Source organism: Amblyomma maculatum, chromosome 5 (assembly GCF_055883805.1).
Source record: "Amblyomma maculatum isolate TAMU_Amacu chromosome 5, ASM5588380v1, whole genome shotgun sequence".
Classification (NCBI taxonomy): Eukaryota; Metazoa; Arthropoda; class Arachnida; order Ixodida; family Ixodidae; genus Amblyomma; species Amblyomma maculatum.
This window is the reverse complement of record NC_139348.1, coordinates 13,242,599-13,267,520: the sequence shown is the minus strand read 5'-3', so window position 1 is coordinate 13,267,520 and position 24,922 is coordinate 13,242,599. Positions and strand designations below refer to the sequence as shown.

Sequence of the window (24,922 nt, the reverse complement as noted above, 5' to 3'; positions counted from 1 at the left end):
TCCTCACTGTAGACAAGAAGAATTATGATGTGTTTCACAATTCCGGGCATGGCTTCAGTTTGGTAGAACTGAAAAAGTTTTAACCCGCCGTGTCACGCGAAAGTATGCTGGCACGTTTTATTGTTCATCGTCTTGTTTTGAATGTCCAAGTCGGCAATAAAGAAAAAAAAAAGAGAAAAAAAAAAAGGGGGCATGGCGCAGTAGGTTAAAGCGCTCGGCAGGGGATCCGAGGTATGGAGGTTCGATTCCCGGTGGAGATCGGACTTTCATTTTTCTAGATTTAAGGACAAAGTTTTCAGCGCAAAGGCATGCGGCCAAAGGAAAGAAGAAGAAGGAAGACTATAGGGACGAACACCGCGCAGTGTTTGTCCCTATAGTCTTTCTTTTTTTTTTTTTTTTCTTTGGCCACGTGCCTTTGCGCTGAAAACTATGTCCTTAAATATAGAATACCAACTAGCCCAACAACTTACTCTACTGAAGTTCATTTTCCTGATGACGTTACTTTCGGTTTTGGGTGATGACGTCATAGGATTGATAGCTATGTCTGACCGGACGAACAAACAGCAACAGTATGAGCCATTGAAGGCTTTTGCCTTAATAGGTACACGGGTGGAAGCAGGCTCGAGCATTGTGGAACAGCTCAGGGAGCAGTGGTAATGCCACTTTGGAGCACTCAAATTATGCTTTGGAACATGTTTCTAGGGTCAAGCACTTTTAACAACTACAATTTTTTTTCTGATATACAGAAAAATTCATTTGATTACTTTTTATTCAAGATTCAATGCTGTACTACCTATGCATGCATATCTCAACATGTAAAGATGTTTAAAGTAACACAGCTGACTAAAAACTTTTGCCTATTCTGACTTGACAGCTTTAGACATGTCCACGCTCAAGCACCACCACTACCTTGGAATTAAAATAAACAAGCTGCACATCGCCACTTTTTGATTCCGCAGCTGTGCTGATAAATTCCTGGGCACTGCTCAGTAGTACCTTCAGGAAGGATAGATGGCACTGAAGGCTAGCCTTTTCTTCCTTAAGCTTCTTTACTTCATGGTTGTCTCCCAGTGACTCATGTTTTCTTTTAAATAACACTGGGGCTACACGTCAGCAACAGGCTTTCTATGCCTTTCCAACACTCTTGAAAGCATTTCTTGCAATTAACACCGTCCTGGCATCACCCCCATAATGCTTCAAGTATGCTTTTGTCTGATGTAGACTGGACAGGTTTGTTGTTAACAACGATTCTATAGTGAAGTACACACTCATTTTCACAGCAGAACTGTTGGAACAACTCGTGTAGTTCTTTGTAACCAGAAAAGTTTCCTCAACAGCTCGTGGTAGTCTGTGGCAATTGCTTCGCTCCTTGCCCTCACTTCTCTCACCACCGGCGATTCAAAAGGCTGGGAGAAGTTGCTGTCATGCGCACGAAACATTTTTCTCGCAATTAATTCCTCCCAGTCGTTTGTGACTCGTTTTAGAATAACCTGAGATCAAAATATTTCTTATGCTCGCTTTTCTAGTTTATTAAAATTTTATATGTGTTAGCTAGGCCCAGCCAAGGTGCATTGTACCTCCACCACTAGTGTGCTGCCATCGTTTAAACTATGACGACCCTTATAGACCAGAATACGGAGGGTAAATTGATCGCTGCCATATTGAGGGTGCTACAAGGCTACCTAGAGGTGCTGCAGCGAAATGACTGCTCTGCACTACCAAACGAGGTGGCCATGGCTATTCATAGCGCTTACGCCTTTACGTTTCTTTGAAGTTTTCACAACTTGCTGCTCACAAAATCGTCAAAATTGCATTTCTGCCTCATGGCAAGGCTGTTCTACACATCTCGCAATGGCAGAGGCAAGCACAGCGTCCACAAGTGGAGCGAGTGGTTCGGTTAAGTGCATGGTACCTTTCTATGCGAAAAATACTACGGTTGCGACATTTCTTACCCTCGCGTGGTGTCTGCAAAAATTTGTTGCAGTCCGCACCGCACAAACAGGTGGCATGCCACAAGTGCGAGTAAACCTGATGTCTCCGTTTGCATTTCAGCAAGGAAGTGCCTTTTTTTTTTTTTAACAGCCATGATAAGCAACGCCAACCAGTCACAAAAATAAGACCTTGATATCTCCTGTTTGGTTGATGTGCTGCTGATTCATTCTTCAACCCTGCTGGAAAGGAAAAAAAACAAAAGAGACACCGGGGAATCATCGCCAATGAGAAACATTCGCTCGCAGTAGCGGCATGCGGTCTGTTTTGTGAGGTGTGGGCTGCGGCAGATTTTTTGCAGTCACCACGCAAAGGTAAAACATATAGCAGACTGCAAAGGTTTTGCTGGTACATGGGACATTACTTGGGGGTGCAAATCAAATCAGAAAAGTCACAGCCATAGCAAGCCTGCATGCAATGGTACCATGTGCTTATAGGAACCACTCACTTCACTTGTGGACACTGTACTTGCCTCTGCCCTCGCAAGATGTAAAGAATAGTCTTGCTGTGAGGCAGAAATTAACTTTTGACAATTTTATCAGCAACCAGTTGTGAAAACTTCAAAAAGAAACATAAAAGCGCAAGAGCTAGACACCCACGGCTGCCTCGTTTGACAATCCAGAGGCATAGTTTCACTGCGGCAACTATAGATGGTGCTAGAACGCTCTCAAAATGGCAGTGTTCAATTTACCCTCCTTGTTCTGGTCTATAGACCTTTTCGAAAAGTGGTCGTGGGCGCTGCCATATTGAATACCGGGCTGTGCTGCTAGCATAAGAAAAGTTGAGAATTATCTCTCCCAAAGCCGCCCCACAGCCCAGTCAAACCGGTTTCGCCGAGGCTCGTGAAAAGGTCTATAGCACAACATGCCACTGCCCTGCTGCACTTCTCACAGTCACCTAACCAAATTGCATCGAACCGCATTTCTTGTACCTGGCACAATTAATGGCCCAATACAATTAATAATAAGCAAAAATCATGTTTCGCTAAATTTTATGGCAAAATACCAAGGCATCAAAACATCATGGCAAAACATCAAGTTTTGGAGTTTTGGAACAATATTGTGTTTTGGGGCAGGATGGCGCAGGCAAAGCAGTTTGGAGCAGAATAAAGCAAACGGAGTGAATGGAGCAGTACTTCCACCCTGCAGGTAACAAAGCTCTGGATGTTGTTGGCAAATGTGTCTGCTTAGGACAGGTAGCAACCGCAGATCCGGGCCATGAAAGAGCGATAACTACAGGCTTTCCCCCCGAATTTAATCCTAGTGCTAGTGCAAATAATCTGAGCGCTGACTGATATAATCTGCGTGCCATGTAATTTAATTCGAGTGCCAAGCATTTAATTAAAGCGCCAGCATATCTATTTCGAGCGCGAGCTCAAATAATGCCAGCGCCAACTAATTTAATTTGAGTGCCAAAGCAATTAATACAAGTGCTGGCAAATTTAATCCGTGTGCCAACCAATTTAATCCATATGTGGAAAATGAATGCATAGAGGGCTCCAAAGCACGAAACATGAATTCCAGAAATCAAAATTGAGATCATCTTTCAGACAATGCGCCGAATCAGCAAAGTGTCAACGTATAGGATAGCCTTCATCAGTATTATGACAAACATTGCCTTGATGCAAGTGTTTTAAACCTAATGTCTCCCAGAAAACAAAACTGCATTTTAAAGACGGCCGCTTCTGTGCTTTTACAAGCCTGTAGTTTCCTACGCCGCTACAATTACAGCCCAGGCAAATTAAGCACTGCTGTTTGGGTTAAAAGCTCTGCTGTACATAGTTTCAGCCACTTTGCCATGTCAGAGCCAGACTAAATGCAACGGCACGCGCTCTCTCTTTCCGTGGTAGTGGCCGTGTAAAATTGAGAAAGCGGTAAAATGAGATATGTTTCTCTGGCTCCATGTCTTCTCGCCTGAACCAACTCTGCTTTACACTAATCCTTCTTTTCTGCTAGTGGTGTTGAATCATTATTAGAAACACAAATACATTTCTGCACCGGTTGCCATTTCACAAAAACAGCAGGCTGTTGTGTGAAGGCCGAAATGCCATCAGCATGCAGATTCAGTGCATATGACAACCCATAATAAGCAGTGCTTAACCAGCCAATTAGCAGGTGACAGTCATATTTATTCACTTGTCATGCGTCTAAACTAAAAGCTGCAAGAGGCGTGTCATAAACTGCAGTTTTTCAGCTGCGCGTGGTCCTTGGTTTTTGCAAGATACAAGAACAAAGCAAAATAGTGCATGCAGATGTGACGCTTAAGCGTCGCATGGTCTGCGAAGTGATCTCAATTTCGATTTATTTCTGGAATTCATGCTTCGTGCTTTAGAGCCCTCTACCGCATTTATTTTCCACATATGAATTAAATCCGCTGGCGCTTGTATTAATTGCGTTGGCAGTCTGATTCAATTGTTTGGCGCTGTCATCATTCGAGTTGGTGTTCGGATTAAATACACTGCCGCTTTTATTAAATGCTTGGCACTAAAATTAAATTACACGGTGCGCAGATTGTATCAGTTGGCGCTCACATTATTTCCGCTGGCACTAGGATTAAATTCAGAAGGAAAACCTGTAGAACAAGTCTAGGATGGAGCGCATTTGGCAAGTTCTTGCAGGCCATGACTAGCAGCTTACCGGTATACCTCAGGAAAACGGTAAACAACAGTTGCATCTTACGAGTACTCATCTATGGGGCTCAAATGTGAAGGCTAATTAAAGGGGTTATACTTAAGTTGAAGTAGATGCATAGAGCTGAGGAATGGAAAATGCTAAGTGTAGTCTAGAGATAGGAAGTATGCAGAGTGGGTCCAAGAAATCAACTCTAAATAATGGCATTCTAGTCGAAATCAAGAAGAAATGGTCACAAGCAGGACATGTATTGCAAAGAGAGGATAACCGATGGTCGCTAAGAGCAACAAATTGAATTCCAAGTGAAGGCAAGCGTGGCAGGGGGCGGCAGAAAGTCAGGTGGGTGGACGAGGTTAGTAAGTTTGCAGGGGTCAAGTGGGTGCAGCTAGCACAAGACCGGGTTAACTGAAGGATTATGAGAAAAGCCTTCGTTCTGCAGTGGGTATAGTCCAGCTAACGATGATAATGATGATGAGCTATGGACAAAGAAAAACCGTATGGCAACAAAGGGCTCCTTTATCACATAAAAAACTGAATTAAAAAAAAATCTTCCCACCAGTTGAACCAGACTTGCAATGACCTCATTAAAATGGCCAGTTTGCCGCCACTCTGAAATTAATGGCCGAGCAGCATAACTTTTGGGATCTGCACTCGCAAAATCAATACTGACATATACATTTCACTTGAGAAATCTGTCGCCAACGGTGACACCAGCATTTCATCTCTCCTCTTGAGTATACCCGTAACTCCCTGCCACTAAAAAGAAATATTGCTGACAAGTCGTATTGTCTACGAAGAGGCTTCACAAATTCATAAAACATTTAGCGTAAATATATGTGCGGCTCCAACGCCTCAATTCGTCTTTTAAATAAACTGCACGTGCTCTTTTCTCTCTGTCTGAGCACGTGGAGGGGCAGCTGAACTGTGCATGTGCAAAGGTTATCGCGGCGCGAGACTTGTGCTTGACGCGGCAGAAAGTGTAGATAAAGGGACAGAATGGAAGAATCGGGGGAGTCTGGCGGGAGCCCTGCTTGGGGAGCGATCACGTTGTTAGCTGTTGGCGAGCAGCCCGAAGCATCCTGATGTAATGGACTGTGGAGCAGAGCAATACCAGGATGAAGACGGAAGCGATGCCTCCTGAGCTGGGTTTTTTGCTTGAGTTGCAGCCAGACGAGGAGCAATGTATTTTGTACTGCTCGGAGCCCCTTTTGCCATGTCACATAGGCCATCTTTACACCCCACTATGTTTTGTCTTGCCATGTAAAAGCACTGGCCCCTTACTTTTGTAGCAAAGCATTGTCCTGTCACGAGTCTCGACCACATGCTTCGCATTGAAGCAGCGTGCAGTGTTGTATCTTTGCAAAGTGCTTCTCTGCTGACGCGGAAATAAACGCATTTTTATCATCATCATCAGCCAGACTATACCCACTGCAGGGTGAAGGCCTCTCTCATATTTCACCAATTGGTATTTTGGAGCAGAATGGAATTCATGTGAATTTGTGACTAGTAGTCGGGCGAGGCCCTGACTCGCGGACCCATTCTTTAGAAGGCGGGGCCTTCAAATAGATTAGGTATTTTTAGACCTGCATCATTATCATCACCACATCGCTTTATTGCTTCAGCAGCGAGTCATGGCGAGTCAGTGTGCCAGGTTCATCCATGCTATGATAGATGAAAGAATTCAGAAAATGTTGATGAATTCTGAATCAACTGTTCCTGAATTCCTGACCAAACCAAACCGAATGAGATGGAAGTAACACAGATGAAAAAAGAACCTGGAAGGAAGTGAGGAGCAGTCACAAAAAAAAAAAACTTGGCAGTGAAAGGGTTAATAACAGTGCGCTCTTTGTGATTAGGGTCATCGGCTCTACCTCGTCCATCCATCCCAGAGGTCTTTCATCCTGCCATTTTTCATTCACTTCACGACATCTGCCATCTCAGCATCAGAGCCACATAGTGCCTCATTACCCAGCGGTACGTCTGGCCAAACATTAGACGTTCGCCAGTGGGCCCGCTCGTGTTTTGCTTGCCAGTCCGTCAAAATGACTCACAATACAAAGACTCCTCCCCAGTCTTTCCTGCCATCTGGTTGTTGCTTTGACCACGTTCACCTTGACTTGGTTGGACCACCACCTCCATCTAATGGCTGCCGGCACATTCTGATGATGACTGACCGCTTCACTCGTTAGCGCGAAGCAGTGCCCACTCTGGACATTACTGCACAAACAGTTGCCAAAGCCTTCGTTTCAGCATGGATTTCCCACTTTGGCTGTTACCACGGATCGTGGCCGCCAGTTTGAATGCATCCTCTTCACTTCCCTTACCAGTCTGCTCGGCACTAAACACTGCCGCACCACAGCATACCATCCTTGTGCTAACGGCATGGTTGAGAAGCTCCATCGTCAGCTCAAGACTGCCCTCATTGCTCGCCTAGATCGCGAGCACTGGGCTGGTCACCTTCCTATGGTGTTTCTTGGCCTACGCACCGTTTTTCGTCGCGACCTTGGCTGTTTGGTGGCCGAAGTCATCTCGGAGACTTGTTCGTTCCTTCGGCTTCCTCGTCCCAGCCCCTGCAGTACCTTTAACGCCTTTGGGACTGCATTCAACACCTAAACCCAGTCCCACCTCTATCATCTGACCGTCAGATCTTTGTGCACCCAGATCTTGCGTCCTCGAGGCATGTTTTTCTAAGGCGAGACACTGTAAAGGCGCCTCTTAGCCCCCCCTATGATGGCCCGTACCATGTCCTCAACAAGACTACAAAGTCGGCGACTATCCTGCTGGATGGTCGTGAGAGGTAGTCTCCCTGGATCGCCTTAAACCCAAATATATGAAGACACCTCCCCAGGAGCTCCCCTCGGATGTTGCTGGCTTATCTGTCGACATGCCTGCCGCTGAGGCACCCTCATCCCTGCCCCGTTGGCGCGTACATTTCGCCGCTCCATTTGGTCGGGGGGCCCTGTAGCGCACAGCGCCGCTGTAAAGCGGAGGCGCTAAGATCGGCGTTCACAGCCAGCAAGCACAGCACAGGCTGCTCGGTTCGAGAAGCCTGCCACGCTGGTCCTCTTGTTCTGGTGCTCCGCTGCAACGCCGTAAATTCCTTACATGCTCTTCACTGCAGGACACTTCCTGCCGGCTGCAAATATACACAGAACCAGCACTCCACTGCTTCAATACAATGCTGCTTTAGGCTTGGGCACTGCCAGCTTCGACAATAAAGGAATCTGCTGAAGGCCACGGACACAAAGAAAAATTTAAATGAAGCTGTACTACAGCAGAAGGATCAGAATTCCCCGCAAAGTAATTTGAGATGCGGATCAAAAAGCTGCAAAGAAGACTGTTCGTTGCCCGCAGCTGCGAGGAGGGCTATCAAATGCAGGTGCCATATTCGGTTTGAGGTCGAGCACAGAGACTGGCATTCAACAAAAACAGTATGGAGCTCCTATCAGGATGGAGTCTGATGACGATTTACGACCTACGGGAAGTCGGCGCAGCCGTGGGCGAGCAGCGCACCACGGGCGTACTGGCGGCCCATGACCGGTAAGCCAGCCATGATAATTCGCCCCCTTGTGTTTCCTCGTGACTGCGGCGACGGGGATTTCAACAGAACGAGTCGGATGTACGGCCTGCATGCGGGGCCCGTTCGGCATAGAGGGTGGCCTGCCTCACTTTGGCAGCGGCACCAGGAGCAGAGCCCAACAACCCAAGTCCCGACCCCTGCCCTGATTCCTGTATTACATGGGCCTGCTGAAGGACCAGCCGTGCGACTCCCAAGGGGAAAACGGCACCCAGGTGGAGGTCATGATTAAGGGAGGAGGGTGTGGGAATTTAAGATTACCCACGCTTGCACGACACGGCTCTGTCTGCCTCACGGGGATACCTCATCTCTCTCCTTCCCCTGAAGCAGTGGCGGAGAGGGCAAGGGCGAGAGACCTGGCGTAGCGTGCCGGGCGGCCCCTCCTTCCCCCTACCCTCTAATATCGATGCACAGCATCTCATCGGGGGGAGACGACGCCGCGACGCCAGAGCCCGCGGATGCTGCTATGACCAAGGATAAAAATTGGGCACTCCCAATAAACAGCCCAGCCCGGTGGCTCTGCCTCAGTGTTTCGTTCTTCCCTGCCACGGATGTGGTCAGAGCTAGCGGCAGGGCGTTCCGTTCTGAGCACAGAGCCCGAGTCCCGTGAGAACCCCCACAAGGTGTTGTTACATGTCTCCTTGACGTCAGCTCCAGCATCCATTGCAGTGAAGAGCAAGCACAGAGCAACGCCAGGGTTCAAAGCGATCGCTGAATGGAAATGTTTTTTTTTTTTTCATCTAAAGCACAAATTAGATTAAGCTCTAAAAAATAAATGCCATTGAATGGTACTGTGTCATGCAATATATATATATATATATATATATATATATATATATTACCCCGCACCTCCACAGAGTGTTAAGTGGGGATCCAGGCACTGGTAGCGGGCACTGGTAGCGAGAAGAACCGGAGCAGTGGTGGCTTAACTTTTGAGTCAGCTGGTCTGCAAAAGCACTTCCTCTTCCTCCTTCTCGGCTATCTGTCCGCTTAATCAGAACTTCTTCTTTACAATACACATATATAACTGCAAAAAATTTGCACATTTAAAGCTGACAGTGCCCAGGCCTAAAGCACCATTGCACTCAAGCAGTGGACTGCTAGTTCGCAGCCAGCAGAAGGTGGGCTGCTGCGATGAGCAGGCACAGAGCAACACCGTGGTTGCCTGCAAAGGCTCAACTTGAGAAATTATTTTCTCACTTAAAAGCACCCTGATTAAACTTTCAGTATTAAATGGCAATGAATGGCTCTGTGTAAACTAGTATTTTTCATATCTTTAATAGGGCCACTTCATTACATAACTGACGGAGGAATAAACCTCAAACCTCAATAAGGTAATTTTCTCTGATTTAGAATACTTTTGCAGGTGCACCTTACATTGTTTGATCTCTTTTATAATGTTTTTGCAGGTGCAGCTTAAGTTGTTTGATCTCTTTTATAGGCTTTTTGTCTTCTAAAAAAGTTGGAGAAATAGATTGAGTACTATAATAGTAATAATTGGTTTACAGGAAAGGAAAAGTTTTCCCGTGGACACCTGAATCACGCTACAAGGGAAGGAAGATGGGAGCGAAAGCGGAAAGAGAGAGGCCCCATAGTGGAGGGCTACGGAGTAATTTTGACCACCTGGGGATCTTTAACATGCATTGACATCGCACAGCACACAGATGCCTCTCCGCTTTGCATCCATCGAAACGCAGCTGCTGGCAGTCAGATTCGAACCCAGGCACTCTAGTCTAGTGCCTAGACCATAAGAATATGAAATTTGACAAACATTTCAAAATTTCAGCTTTTTGTACCATATTTTATGATTTATATTTGAACAAATATAAGGCAGAGTTTGTTTATTTCCTGCACATCAAAAGAACAATGCATTTTATTAATATGAAAATTTTTGTTTATAGTGATGCATCAAAAAGTTAATTTTTTTACAAATTTATCTGTGTGACTAGGTTTTGCTATTACTTGCAAGCTTAAAGGAGTATAGACCACCTTCACTCTGGCTACATCATGAAGATGCGGTGGCGCTGTCGTAATTACAGACTTTCGCGTGGTAGGAAAAGCAATGCTTCAGTTGCTTTCGCCTATTGTGATTGTGCGATGGTTTGCTGCAGCCGAAAAAATAAAAAACAAAGCACCATGCTGACTAGTTGCATCACCGTGGCATGTGCTGGAAGGCAAAGAACGCAAAGTTTAGTAAGCTTGCACAGGTTTCTTATGGGCGAAGGTCGCCGTAAACAGTGGGCCATCGCAGTGTGGCGCGAAGGCTGGATACAGACACCTTTACGCCAGAGCGGCTATGGGCTCAAAGGCCATGAATAACTCGAGTTTGGCCTTCTTTATGACGCGTAATGGTATTTTGTGAGTGCACGTAAAATGTGGACGAGGCAGCCAGTATATTAATGCGTAGACCTGTTTATAATGTAAGCAATTCCTGAAGCAAATTTTTTTTCACTTTCTAGTTGTATGTATTATGTGCATAGTGAGCTGCTGCGCATGCGATCAGTATTGCACTCCTCCGTGGTTATATTGTATGGCTAACATTAGCTTTGTTCACCTCAAATTATTTTAAATTTTGTGATGAAATGTGCGTGTGCTGACAGCCACTGATTTGCTCAATTGGAGATGAATTTTATTATACCGAGGGGTTTGAGTGGTATTCACTGCAGCTAATTTTGAATGCGAGTTGTGGGGTTGAGCGTCCCGAGTGACATATGGGCCCCTGTTTCAGATTTTGAGGATCTTTACATCAACTACGTACTGCATGGCACACTGTCGCATTCAGAGTTTATCCTACATAGAAACATGTTACCGCGGCCGGGACCGAACTGGGTAGCCCTAACTACGGAACCAGCATGTGGACGCTGCAGCTTGTAATGCAAGCTAAAAGCTTGAATACCCATGAAGAAATTATAAACGTTGACGCCAATAACCTTCCACGAACAGAACAGATAGGCGTGCAGCGTGGTGATTTAAAGGAATAATGCAAGGATAAGCAAACCTGTACGGTGCCAAGGCACAGTGCCCTCGCTACTGTTGCCATGCTTACGAACAAAGCTCATTTGATGCTCGGTATGAAGAATCATCCGAGAATGCAATGATGTTTTGAGCGGAATACTTCCTACCTGGTTTGCGTGTGCTGTTTACGAGCGAGAAAAATCACATTCCACTTACCCGACTGAAAGTTGTTGTATGCACCCAAAGCTTTGCAATTCTCGACGCATTCCGCGGCTAATGTGCTGGGCAAATAGCAAATAGATATCAATCTACGCTACTCATTTTCAAGAACTTCGCTCGTGCGCTTTGAACCCGCTCTTGGTCTGGTACGGTGTGCAGGACAAGGCGATGCATGCTGTGTACGTGAAGTTTTTCCAAGTATTGCTTTTGTACTCACACAGCGCGTGGGTATTTTATCTGCCAAAAAGGTGCCTGCATATCACAATAACACGCTCTTGGCAAGTATGGCCACAGCAGTGGGGTGGCACCACAGTGCCGCTCCCGTGCTTTCCGCCTGCTCTGGGGCCATAGACGACTGCCACACCACTTTGATTGCTTTGTTTGTTTTAAACATGGCGCAGACCTATAGACACCTAATTTTTGGGTTCGTGTTTAATTAGCTGTAATGATGTGCAAGTTATTACTGTACAGAAAGCACCAGGTGATATCCACCTATGACCGCTAAACAATTTATCATTGAATTTCTTTCCTCATCCGTTTCGGTTTCAAAAGCCGTGTGATGGCTGTGACGCCAAAGTTAAGTCTAGGTCACGTGACGGGTGAAAAAAAATTGTGATATCCTGTGATGTTTAAATTCACTGCAACGCTGAAGCCAGCCTTCCTCAAGAACAGGAATCGCGAAGAGCTGGAGATTATACTGCGGCTTTTTCATGCTGTGCATGGCTTGGACTTGATTGTGATGTCACAGCCATCTCTCAGCTGTTGAAACCGAAATTGGCGAGAAAAGAAAATTGAACTGAAAATTATTTCGCAGTCGTAGGCAAAAACCACTTGGCGATCCGTACACAGGAATGTCTAACAAAAATGCCACCAAAATTTGGCGTCTATACTCCTTTAAGATGGTGGTCACGGGCAGAAAATATTTTTTCGCCAAAAACAAGCTGGGATAATATTCTTCATAGCAATACAATTTGCTATGATTTTTTAAAAAGGAATTGAGGATGGTCAAGCCCACAACCTGTATCAGTTGGTGTGGAATGAAACCGGCACCTTTACCTTAGCAGATCATGCTAGCCATAACAGCCTAGCATTATCCTTGATGCATTAGCATGACAGGAAAAAAAAACAAAAAAAAAACAGTGGTAGCATACCATATATACACCATTACAAAATCGAAGAACTTGAAGGTAAGCTGTCTAAAAATTGTAAAAACATTTTTTTTTTTTGTGGAACTGCAGCAGCATCACACTTTGTACCAAAAAAAATTGCCTTGACAAGCACTGGACCATATATATGCTGGTCTGCAAATATGAAACGCCTTTGCCCACACGTACCAGCCACAGCTATCTGATGGAAACTAAGGCAGAATCAAAAGCACAGAAGAAAGCCCCAGGTTGCCTCCAAAGGATCCCTGTTTCAGCACACGCACCAAAGACAGGGAAGGACCTGGAAATCAGAACAATGCAATAAATGCCCACTCCTGGGAAAGGTAAGACGTGAAGGATTTTGTTACAACACAGAAAGTATAATGAATGAAAGTATGAATTCCGCAATTCATGGCAGTTGGTTGTGTCTACTATCTTTGCAAACATTTGTCGTCACTTCAAGTAAAGGATCCATTTCTCGTTCCTAATTCTGAGGCAGTTGCTGATTTGCTCCAAAATGAGAGCTTGGTATACAGTGCTGGTTTTAGCGTAGATGTGGTTGATTTGTATAATCTCTTCCACACTCTCAACTCATCCAGTATGTTCAGCAATGTATTACGGAGGACAATGATGAATGCTGGTTCCAAAATGAGTGTGGAACCTTAACCGGATCCTTTTTGGAAATGTTGTCTTACTACCCGAGTAACACGTTTTTTGAGTGAGATGGTCGACTTTATACGCAAAAATCTGGTGTGTGCATAGGTGCCAAGATAGCTCCCATCCTCAGCGACATTTATCTAAGCAGGGTTGATATGAAAGTTGAGAATGATTTAGCCAGTTGTTGCATGCACATTTTCCGTTCCGTGGAAGATTTTCTGGTGCTAGCTAGCTCTGTGAATCCTGAATTTGTGTCAAATGTTCTTGATGTTTTTGCACGTAATGGGTCGGGACTAAGGCTCACGCATGAAGTCCCCCAAGAAACAGCCTTACAATTTCTCGATTTAAAGTTGTCTTTCCAACCCCACCATGCCTGCTGGCAGTATTCACCTAGGAGTGAAAAGCCCCTTCTGAATTACAGGTCCTTTCATTCAAAGCTCGTAAAAAGTAGTATTGTTACGGGATGCAGTGAAGAAATCTTGTCATCATAAAATGATGTCCAGTCTCTTAACTCAGGCGGACAAATGCAGGGAAGCTGGTTTCCTGAACTCAGTTCTCGTCTCGAGTGCAGCCAAAGTCCTCTGCACGCTAAAATTGTCTTCAAGCATGTGAGGGCGGGAAAGGTGTTTGGAGGAAGGAAGAAGAAAGGTATGTAGTAGTCATGCCATATGTACACACGCTGTTGCACCGAATTAAAAGAGTAGGAAGCAAGCATAATGTAAACGTTCTGTTTCCTTCTCCTAACAAACTAGGAAGAGTGGGAGCCGCGGTTCAAAGAATGCACGAGGGGGCAGAAGAAATGTGTGCAACATAAATCATGAAAATAGATATGTTCCTTGTAAGACTGGCATAGTATATCAAATCCCTCTGTCCTGTGGCCTTGCCTACATAGGCCAGACTGTGCAATGCATTAAAGTGCGGCTCATGGAGCACGCTAATTCGCTGAAAAAGAAAGAAGCTAACCTAGCAATGCATTGATTCACGTGCGAATGCACATCATTTTTTTGATGAGAGTGATGTTTTGGTCGTTAATTCTTACCAGTGCACTAGAGAAGTAGCCAAAGCTTTTCACATCAGAAAAAGTAAAGGGAAATGAATATGCTGCACAGTGGGCAGCAGTTCTGCCGATGCACTCGTGCTTTTAAATGCTTTTTTTTCTTTTTACCAAAACTTGACGTCGTTGACGTTGCGCATGTGCGCTGTTTCTCTGTGTGCGTATATATGATGTGATTCTTCCCAATAAAAAAAAATCAGCTGTAAGTTCAGCGCTATTCGTGTGTCTCGTTTCGTTTATTTCTTGGTCTCTGTATTTTTTTCGCTGTTGGGCCACCATTAATTTCGATACTCCCCCGCTTTTTATTGCTTTGGCTGTGGCTGTGCTGATTGAAATTCATGCCCTGGCCACATCAAAGTCATGCTGTGGACTATCTTCATAAATAAGGTGAGTTTGATTACATATATCAGCACCCTTGTGGAGCAACCGGTTTTTGCCAGCACATATTTTTACAAGCGGGTGCACTCAAGTGCTACTCACCTTTTCATGAGGCACAAGGCATACCATCGGGAGAGGCCATGAGCAGAAGCTGCGACGAAGCCAAGATCTCACAATCGCCGTGCATCAAGATTATTTCGGTACATACTGAAAGGAAACAGAAATGGTTGCTCTTGCTGGGACAGGGCTAGCCGGGGCCAAACGGAGGCGTATTCGAAAATGAACTACAAAAGGAAAGCCCTTTCGTGCGAGCCGCCGGGACTGCTTTTAAGTGCACGAAAAAGGGCTCCTTAGTTCCTCTATACTTCACTTGAAGTCACTGATAAATAGACTCATAGCAAGATTACAAAAAAATAATTGAGATCGCTTAACAATAGAGCGTCGATGCAGAAAAAAAATTCCAAACAATTTGTAACGAGAGGGCAGCGGTGCAATGGGTTGGCGAGGCAAGTACGGAATGCAACACGTGCTTTGCGCTGTATTTCGCAGTACTCACGAAAGTTTGGAGAAAGCAGCAGGGATGCGTGCCACCCAATCTAATTTGCAGAATCCATTCTAGTCCGGTCATTCTGAAACAACGCGGCGCGAACAAGCCTCCCGCTTGCTTGTACCACTGCGCGCCAAAATTGAAAAGGGAGAAAAAAAAAAAGGCACCTGCGGCTGCGGAGGCGGCGATAAAAAAAAAAGCGTCTGTGTTCGAGAGTACACGCAAGCAAAAAACAACAATAGGCAATTTATTACGTCACATCCGCCAGATTACAAACAGATCCTCCTCGCCTACCTTCTTTCTTTCTTTTCGCGCATGCGCAGCTTATCAAGATCGCGCGGTGGCGACCGGCAGGTCTTCGCGCAGGCACCACGGCAATCGCGGCGCGGTCGCAAGCGGCGGTCTCGTTTCAGTTCCTAGCAGTGTACTTGCGGTGTACTTTCCGCCTGTGAATGTTCTCGTTTCTTGTGTCGCCCATGCGAAATGAACTTCGAAGTCGGCTTACAGGTTTACAGCATTAAGTCGGTGCTTTAAATGTCGGGCCCCAATGCACTGCGCCTTACGTAGTGCAGCAAAATTTCGGAGGCAACCGCTGCTCCGTTCCTGTGTCCACCAAACCAAAATACGCACCTCGGATCAAGTCAAGGCGACAACATACGCTGGTAAGTAATGTGTTTACTAGCTTGAACATAGCGCACAGATAAGCGACGGTTTCACAGGTGCAATGCATCATTACTGTGGCGGCTATTAAAATCCTACCGTCTTAACCGTTGACTTGATTGCGTGAAACTACTCACGGAGGTTGCATTTTGTCTCGTAGTAAGTTTGTAGGTTATAAACTTTTGCCTTATAGTAAATTACCTAAGACAACTGCGCCTACCTGGCTCGGCCGTGCGCGAACCCGCGGAATCGTGCGCCGGCGTTGGCGGCTTTCGGCCCCGATCCCGGTACAGACTGCGGGTTTGCATTGTACGCAGCAGCAACGAATTAAGCACCCTTACCTAACTTCCTACGAGCAAATAAAGTTTACCGCAATATCAAAGCTCCGTGCGCAGTTTCACCACAAACGACTGAGCGGTAGAGCCGGAGAGGTACAAGCAGCCGCGGTAAACATGTAGTATTAGGATACGAATGCTGTATCTGGCCCTTGCAAGGTTTCACATGACGTGCAGTGATGGGGACGCACCGAACAAACAAAGAAAACGACTTTATTTCGAGATTATTTCAAGAGATTTGCTCTCCTCGGTGAAAAACTGTGCTTTCTTAGTTTTATAACCTTGTTGTTTCTTATGCTTGAGCCGGTGTACATTCGAATGTATGTGATACTTTAATATTTTTTTTTGTCACCATGTCTTTCTTTTATGTTCTGCGCGTTAAAGATGCTCAAAGTGTGTACAAGAGTCAGTGGCAAGTGAATGTAAATACATGTACATTTCTCACACTTTGTTTCCGACACAGCCCCTGTCCATATTGCACATTTCTTTTACTTGCTGATCTTTTTTTTTTTTCGCTAGCAGATCACTGTAAAAATATGACTGTCTGTCGTCCATGTCAAACAGGGCTAAAAACCTCGTCAAGCTACTGTATTAGTAGCCTTTTGTTCCTACCTTAGCATTTGTTGTTCTGTCGACAGGAGGAAAAAAATCTGAATGAAGTTGATTGAGTCGCTCAGCAGTTTAAATTGCCGCTAAGAACACTGTATTATTTCGCACACATAATAATAATCAGCATAATTACACTGTTGTCTTGTAAATTGTGTAGCTTAACGGATGGGGAACAGCAAGCCCATGAAAAGAGAGACGTTAAATGGTCACTTGTGAAGCCGGCTCACTTGAAATTTCCATTTACTTCTAGCTTGGCCTCAAAAACTCTGACTGGCGTAATTATTCACAATCTAGCCTTACACACCTTGAACCCACAGTTGCTCTGCCTTTTTTACTTTTGTTTCAAGCGGCAGCTTTGATATAATACTTGAAAGGCCTGCGAGCGGTCGCACACCATGTGTAGTTGCCGCGATAAGCAAACAGCAACATGTTTTGTGTGCACTTTTGCTTAGCCGCAACCACAAGGAAAACGCAGAGATATGGGTACAAGATTGCACTCACTCAGACAACAAAAGTCATATGAAACTGCGCTCCAGCTATTGTCAGCCGCAGCAAACATATTGAAACAATTTTCTTGGCTCCAGTGGCCAATTCTTTGCGGCGCTGATGCCAGTCTCAAAAGAACTGTGAGTTGAGCTAGTTGGTGCATCATTTTTTAAAAATACACAGCGCAATAAACATAGGACAAGCGAGTAGACGGAAACAGCGCTGACTATCAACTGCATGATTTATTGAAAGAACACGAATATATACAAAAATGCTCTGACAACCAAGTGCGCATGTTCGTAGATAAAACATTCAGAGCATTTTTGTATATATCATGCAGCTGATAGTCAGCGCTGTTCCCGTCTACTCGCTTGTCCTATGTTTGTTGCGCTGTGTATTTAAAAAATATGATGCCAGTCTGTTTAGCATTTAGGTTAAGCACACTGACAGTTGTACTGTGTAATTGACTAGTCATTGTGAAGAGAAAATCTGTGTCTGTGAGCAGCAATCAGTTCTTCTTTTGACGGTCTTTCATAGGCATCCGTCATAAAGTGACGCACGTCTCTCTGTGCGAAGAGCCCTCAGACCGTTTCTCCACATCTTGGAGGAGCTTGTGGACGTACGCTGCATGAAATAGTCATCGAGATTACAACAGTGCACTTAGTTTTTCGTGTAATATTATAAGTAGAACAAACTTTGAACTTACAAAACGTAGGCTGCGTTTTCACTGGAACGACACTGAAATGTCCTTTCCTTGCTTTTGCCATCTTTACTTTCCAGCGGTCATCTCCTTTTTTTGTCTGTGCCTGGAGCCTTGAGGAATTTTCATTAAAGTGAATTACAGCCAGATGTGACCTATAAAGAAGGTAAATATGAATTAATTTTTCATACTTTGGAAAAAAATGTGTTTCTTGTTGCCTACCAGCAAAATTATACAGAAGAGGCTACCATAAGGAACCATTATACATTATATTCACAACACTGCAGCAGAAATTGCTTCTGATTTAGCTACTATGTTCAGCGCCTTTAGAATTAAGAATGTGATGCAATGATCTCCAAGCAGCAAAATGAATGTATGACATGGGCTATACAACATCATATCGTGAATCACCTGTGTTCTCCCTGCTGTTGTATTCTAGCGATCATCATTAGTTCAAATGGTCAAGTGAACATTGAGCATTCTTGCAGCTTCAAGACAGTAGCCTCGGGACATTCGAGATGGTTCTAGGGGGGTCGGAAACTTGCGCTGATAACTTCCAGTTCTTTAAAAACTGCCTTTGTCTTGGGACTGCACTGAGATGAGGAGCACAAAAGAGAGACGAGGTGTTTTTTTCAGCCTGCGCTTCATGCTTGTCCTCAACTTCGTTCTTTATGTCATCCCATCTGCCTATTCTAACATAAGAGCAGTGACTTCCAATGAGGACCCTTAGATGGCCTGTGTAGTCTGCAGCCTCCTGTCTCACTTTTTCTATGGAAGGGGATTATAGAAAGGCTAGTGCTACCATGCTAGCAAATATGTTTTTACGATATTATATGAAGCATTCTTAGAATGTCAGAAGTGTGCACCGCAGTCTCCTGAAAATGTATGAAAACTACCTTTGACATGGCAGCAGTCTTGAGATTCGAAGAGAAAGACACAAGATAGGTTCAGCTAATTTTACAGCAGAGTATTTAATGTCAGGATGGAAGGATTGTGGAAAATTTCTCATTGGGTGCATACTTTGAGCAGGAGTTGGGATTCACTTGACATAGTGGGTGCCCTTTTTTGGCAGATGTCAGAATTGACTCCTGTGAGTCGTAATTGTAAGGTCTCATATTACCTGGCCTGATAACATGACAGCTCCAGATCAAGCACTGTACTAAGAGGAGTGCTGGTCGTAGTGGCTATTGTAGCATTAACTAAACGCGATCTGCTTAGTTGGGCTACTTAGCAAGTTGAAGAATCGAAAGGAGGAAAAGGATATGGTGCGAATGAAGCACAGGCTTCCATAGATGAACTTCGGTTTTTTTTTTTTTTTTTTTACTGAGTTCGATTTGCTCTGGCCTCTGTTCCTTTTACAATGACAATATTATGAACATACATTAAATGCTTCATGCAAGGATTGATTGTTTGCATATGCAATGCAGAAAAGTTGGAATGCGTATTGGCACTGGAGTAAAAAATAATGTCGCATCCTTCTCCTTCATTCAACTTACCTTGCTTGCATCCCATCATCCGAGTATGCAATTGATTTGGGAGCAAATCTGATGACCAAATTATGAAATGATTCAAGGGAGGATGTTTGGGCTTTAGGGTAGAGTTGTCGAATGTCCTTCAGGAACAGGGAGCTCATGAGAATGCAGTTTATCTTCCTGAAAGCACATGAATCTGTAAAAAATGTACATATATACATATATATATGTATATATGTATGTATGTATATATATATATATGTATATATATATATATATATGTATGTATATATATATATATATATGTATATATGAAGGAAAGAAGCCAACAGTCGGCGAGGCCAAGGAAAGCGTTGGGGATGGTATCTTTATGTCATTTTTTTTTTTAATGTTTACTTCGATAACCACAGAAATTAGTAATGTAATCTGTTTTAGGGGAAAGATAATTAGACACAAAGTAGACACAAAGATAGATTGATCTATCTATATGTATATATATACATATATATATATATATATATATATATATATATATATATATATATATATATATATATATATATATATATATATATATATATATAGCATTTAAAGGAGCGAACAGTCTGCGAGTGCAAGGCAAACATCTTTTTTTTATGTTTATACTGTTGACATTTACAGGAATTCCTCTTATGATGATTATTGGAATAAAGAGCATTAAATGCAAACCGGAAGGAAAAACAACGCGCCGACGGTATATATATATATATATATATATATATATATATATATATATATATATTTGACTGATGAGTTGGTAGTGTTGGTGTGTATTCCAGTCAATCATAGATGCTGAACCTGCTTACAGCTGCTGCATTGCAGTTGAAAACAGTTTTAGCAACATATTCGTTAAAAGACACCTGGCCTTGTACTGCTATTTTACTGTGACAAGAAATCTAAGAGGTGTTGTTGACCAAACAATTGTCAGTATAAGAAAGTATAGAACATCCCATTGTTTTTGTGTTTCTTACTGGCGTTATAACCAAGCTGCCTCAGTATTAAATTAATCTCGCAGTCTCAGCACTCACATTTACATTATGTTGTTTCTTCACTTCATTATGGGTTTCTTTCTTGGCTATGTCTTGCTGTAATGTGCGGATGTGTAAAAAGGTTTTTCCGTGAAGTTCTATTTGCATTACCTATCTCTTAAATTTATCATTGGTTGACAAATGCCACAAGTATAAGCCGTGCACCTTCCAAACAACATCAAAGTGAAAAACTTTAGAAAAAAAAAACCTATACAAAACAGATTACCTCTGCTCATCCATTGCCTGTTTGCAAGGAGCTAATGCAGGCATTTGCTGTATGGTCTATCATGGCCATCACGCTTATCGCATATGTGGTTCAACAGGCTGCACTACATGCTGATGATCAGGTCATCATTACCCTTGCTTCACAGCCCTTTGACCTGCTCACAGCTTTTAACTTAGTAAATGCAGTATAGAATAATGTTATTACCATGTATTCGCCCTAATTATTAAAGCAAGCAACTGCATGCATCTTTAGTAATGTGCCAAGCATCAAAGTAGTGCTGTATGGGCAATTTGCTGCTCTTGCAATATGTCCAGATAGCTGGGTGGCAGTTTGTAGATAGATGAAATTAAAACCTCATTACATAATAATATATGTCAGAAAATTTACCTCTTCCCCAGTGGTTTGCAACGATGAAACATTTTGTAATTCAATTGTTTGTATTATATAATGATTAATTTGATTCTTTTTATATATAGACATGCAAGCAGCACTTGCCAAGGGCACTCTTGGTGAGGCTGAAATAAATTTCTCCTAATAATATGCAGAAATTGGCGCCTTTTGTTAAAGACTGCACTGAGACTCGTTAGTTGAGGCCAGGCCCCATGCTCGCACTATTGGGCACTGCAGCTGACTTCACACAGTTAATAGGAATTGCAGCTTGCCAATTTTCGTATCGCAGCATTGCCTTACCTCTCCTATTCTTACCTTTTCCCATTGTAGAATATGGTCAGTCTGAATGATAACAACGTTGTACGTGCAGTACTTGGCGCTGTAGCCCGGGGAGTCGCAACGCCCATCTCCTGCGAGGATCTGTACCCGCTGTTCCTGGAAAATCTGGGACAAAAATAAATGTGCATTTGTGAGCCACTTGTAACATTGTGCCGAACTGTGTCACTCGATCGTTGCACTACTGCATGCGCGCGCTGTTTTTTCTTTTTTTATTACGCAAGCTTGCCATAAGGCGTATTATAAGAACCCGTGCAAATTATTTTCCGTTAGGAACCGGAGAAGGCTCCTGCTCTTATTGCTGTCGGTGAGCCATTTGGAGAAGTCCTCTTCCCTTGTTGCGGTTTATCTCCCCCCCCCCCTTTCCGCAGGAAAAATCTAGTTGTGTATAACTCCTGTCTATGCCCCTGTCAAAACCAACTTACACTTCCGATCGGCAGCTGATCGCTTAGGGATAAAGAGGCACAACTTTGAGCGACTGAGCCAGTTCACGCGAGTGATAACGTTTATTTTTCGATCCCCCCCTCCCCCCTTTTTGCTGAAGGGTAAAGCCTCTTGGCACTTTTTTTTCTGTTTCCATCTCTTCATTCCTGACAGTGTCCCTCCTTTCTTCTCTTTCTTATCAACGCCCATCTCGGTTTCACGTGTTTCTTTCCTGGCTGCCTCGGTTGGTGAACTTGGACGCGGCTCCATTCGCGCGACATTTCAGAGTGCGCTCTGTACAAACACCACATGGCGTAAAAAAAAAAGAAAAAAAATGCTACAGGGCGGGAGTCATGCTGCGATAATGATCGGGCACCGAACAGAGTTTGTTTACTTCCTGTCGGCGCGCGCGTTCTCCGTTGCAGTGAGCTGACGCCGAACCGCGACTGACAAACTACACCACAGCGCACAACTACGCAGTCCCCTTCTCCTCATCCCCTTCCTTTTTTTTTTTTTCTTTACAATCGATCGTTATCTTTCACGAAGGGGCATCGTATAGTCAAACGCAAGAGGAGCCTAAACACGAAGGTTTCAAGGTTCGGGCGGTTCGGGCAAGGTGCACGAGAGAGTTCCCCCGCAACGCCCGGAAGAGCGTTCTCTGCGATCTCGATTCTGAATTTCTAGTCTTTCGCTAACAACTCATGCCCTTGCTGCGGTACGGATATTATGGACCCCGAGCTCGAAAAGCGACTTCGGCGAATGAGTACCGAGAAGGGATTCGACCCCCATAAGTACACGCCGTTGAAGAATCCGCTGCTGAACCCCGACGATGATAGTATACGGCTTATATGGGTGCATTGGTGCGTGGGGTCGACTAGCGTAACATTAAAAAATAAAATCCCATCTTAAGCTCGCCACTGGTTTATTTTGAAGAGTGTAGTTCACAGTCATCATGACAAATCTTGCTATATGCATGCCACAGCGCCGAGCAAGATCGCCTGAGTTAAAAAAAAAATCCACACTACTGTGATAACGCGCCTAAAGCTAATATTATCGCAATCTTTTCATTTTACACTTACCGGCAGGGTTGGAAGAAACAGCGTTAGTACCGCTCCTTCACGCAGACTCAGTCTTGTTGGGATCCCCCAATCGCGAACCACATATCCTGGTAAAGCAAACGTAGATAAACGCTTTGTTCACCGATGCTGGCTATCCGATGAGCTGTAGCCACTGTTTCTGGAGGTTGGCGTTTTGAAGCACTTGGTGCAGAATGTTTTTCCTGCCGTCACTAGCAATACCTTCGCAGCCAGGGACTGCACACTGTAACAACCTCCCGCTCATGTCCCGTCAACAATAACAATTCAGCGCTTCGATAACTGCCTTCGCGAACTCAAGAGAGTGGCCAGTCTAGCCCAGAACTGTCCTGCACCCGTCGCGCACACGACGTAACACAAAATCGAAGGTGAGGTCAACGCCAGGGATGTATAGCGTGGCAACAAAACTTGCGAGTTCGTGCCGAAGGGCGATGACGATGAAGCAGACGACGAGAGGCCCCCGGCGGCGCGTCGGCAAGCAAGCGCGACAAAACGGAAGTTGCGGCGTGCGGCGCTAAGCAAAAAAAGTAAAAGCAGCAGATGCGTCAGTTGTGACGTGTCAGTGGGCGAGGCCTTGGAGGAGGGCCAGCCTTAGCGCGCGCTAAAAAGTTGAAAAGAGGAGGAAAGCCGCGAAGGCGCAGATATTCAAAATTTGATTGCAAATAACTCTGCTTCCAAATCAAATGCCGCATTTAAAAAATTTTTGCGCTAAGGTTATATTACATCGACATTCTTTCACGTACTAGGCATGGGGAAACTGTATTGCTATGGCTGTTTTGGGCCCCTTTAAAAGCTATTTTCCTGTAAGGTTTGAAATAAAAGGGGAAATTCAGGTTTCCCTTGGCAAACTTGATTGAGTGTGCGTTTAGCTGGAATACTGAAATTGTTTTGTGTGTGTTGAAATAAAGTGTTATGTTGATATGCAGATATAGAGATCTATAGTTCAAAACCTACCTGCCATGCGGGCTAGATTTTAAAATCAGGAATTGAGTAGCTAAGGCATATCTGACCAGATATGCCTTATCTGGTACTCGAAATCAGGAATTGAGCAGATCAGGCATATACAACCAGATATGCCTCATCTGGTACTCGAAATCAGAAATTGGGCAGATATGCCTTGTCTGGCCCAGATCTGTCCTAATATACCATATCTGCCCAATTCCTGATATACCTGATCTGAATGTTTTTATAAGTCCAGATATGGCATTTCCGTAAGGGAGTATTCAGAGACTTGGAATGGGAGAAGTGTAGAGATACAGTTAGATGGAGAATACCTCAGTAATCTGCGATTTGCTGATGACATTGCCTTGCTAAGCAACTCGAGGGATGAACTGCAAATAATGATTGATGACCTAGACAGAAAAAGTAGAAAGGTAGGCTTGAAAATCAATATGCAGAAGACTAAGGTAATGTTCAACAGCCTCGGGAAGGAACAGCAGTTTACATTAGGTAGCGAAATACTGGAAGTAGTAGGCGAATATGTCTACTTAGGACAGGTAGTTAAACTGTTAACTTTGTTTATTCACCAGATAAGAGGGTGCGACCAGCGTCGGCCGAGGCGTAGGCCGAACTGCCGGGCGAAGAACGGAGGCCGGAGATGGGGATGAGGCTTGCTTCCCAGAACTAGAGGAGAGTGAGGGAGGGTGGGTGGCGTCCCGCTGAGCGCAGGCAGGCGGCGAGTCCTCCCGACAAAGCGCGAAGAGGGGTGCGGGCCTGTTCATTAGCGCGCACTGCTCCAGTCACAACAGAACGGATGAGGACACACACTTCGAACACAACAGTGGCCTATGTAGCCGATATAACTGATTATATCCTTATTATAATTTTGAAGAGCTACATAGGAGTCATCATACAACTCTTGGTACAGTGGCGCATTGCCACCAATCAATAATTATGCTATCACCCGCCAAGGTGATGTACACTTGGTAATTAAGTTCTGGCACAACGGTCCAACAAACTATCATACAACGGCG

At 44.4% G+C, this 24,922-nt stretch overlaps 3 long non-coding RNA genes across 3 annotated transcripts; 1 reads left to right on the top strand and 2 right to left on the bottom strand.

The window, feature by feature from the left end:
* Positions 1-10,627: 10,627 nt before the first annotated feature.
* On the bottom strand, positions 10,628-15,310 carry LOC146187782 (uncharacterized). The gene is made up of 3 exons (XR_014707443.1): positions 15,161-15,310; positions 14,707-14,811; positions 10,628-12,816 (listed from the first exon to the last, which is right to left on the bottom strand). It is a non-coding gene; the product is annotated as an uncharacterized LOC146187782 (long non-coding RNA).
* Positions 15,311-15,527: 217 nt separating this feature from the next.
* On the top strand, positions 15,528-21,642 carry LOC146187780 (uncharacterized). Its single transcript, XR_014707148.1, has 3 exons — positions 15,528-15,813; positions 18,022-18,107; positions 21,467-21,642. It is a non-coding gene; the product is annotated as an uncharacterized LOC146187780 (long non-coding RNA).
* LOC146187781 (uncharacterized) lies at positions 17,594-19,583 on the bottom strand. The gene is made up of 3 exons (XR_014707149.1): positions 19,438-19,583; positions 17,948-18,096; positions 17,594-17,865 (listed from the first exon to the last, which is right to left on the bottom strand). It is a non-coding gene; the product is annotated as an uncharacterized LOC146187781 (long non-coding RNA).
* Positions 21,643-24,922: the final 3,280 nt, after the last annotated feature.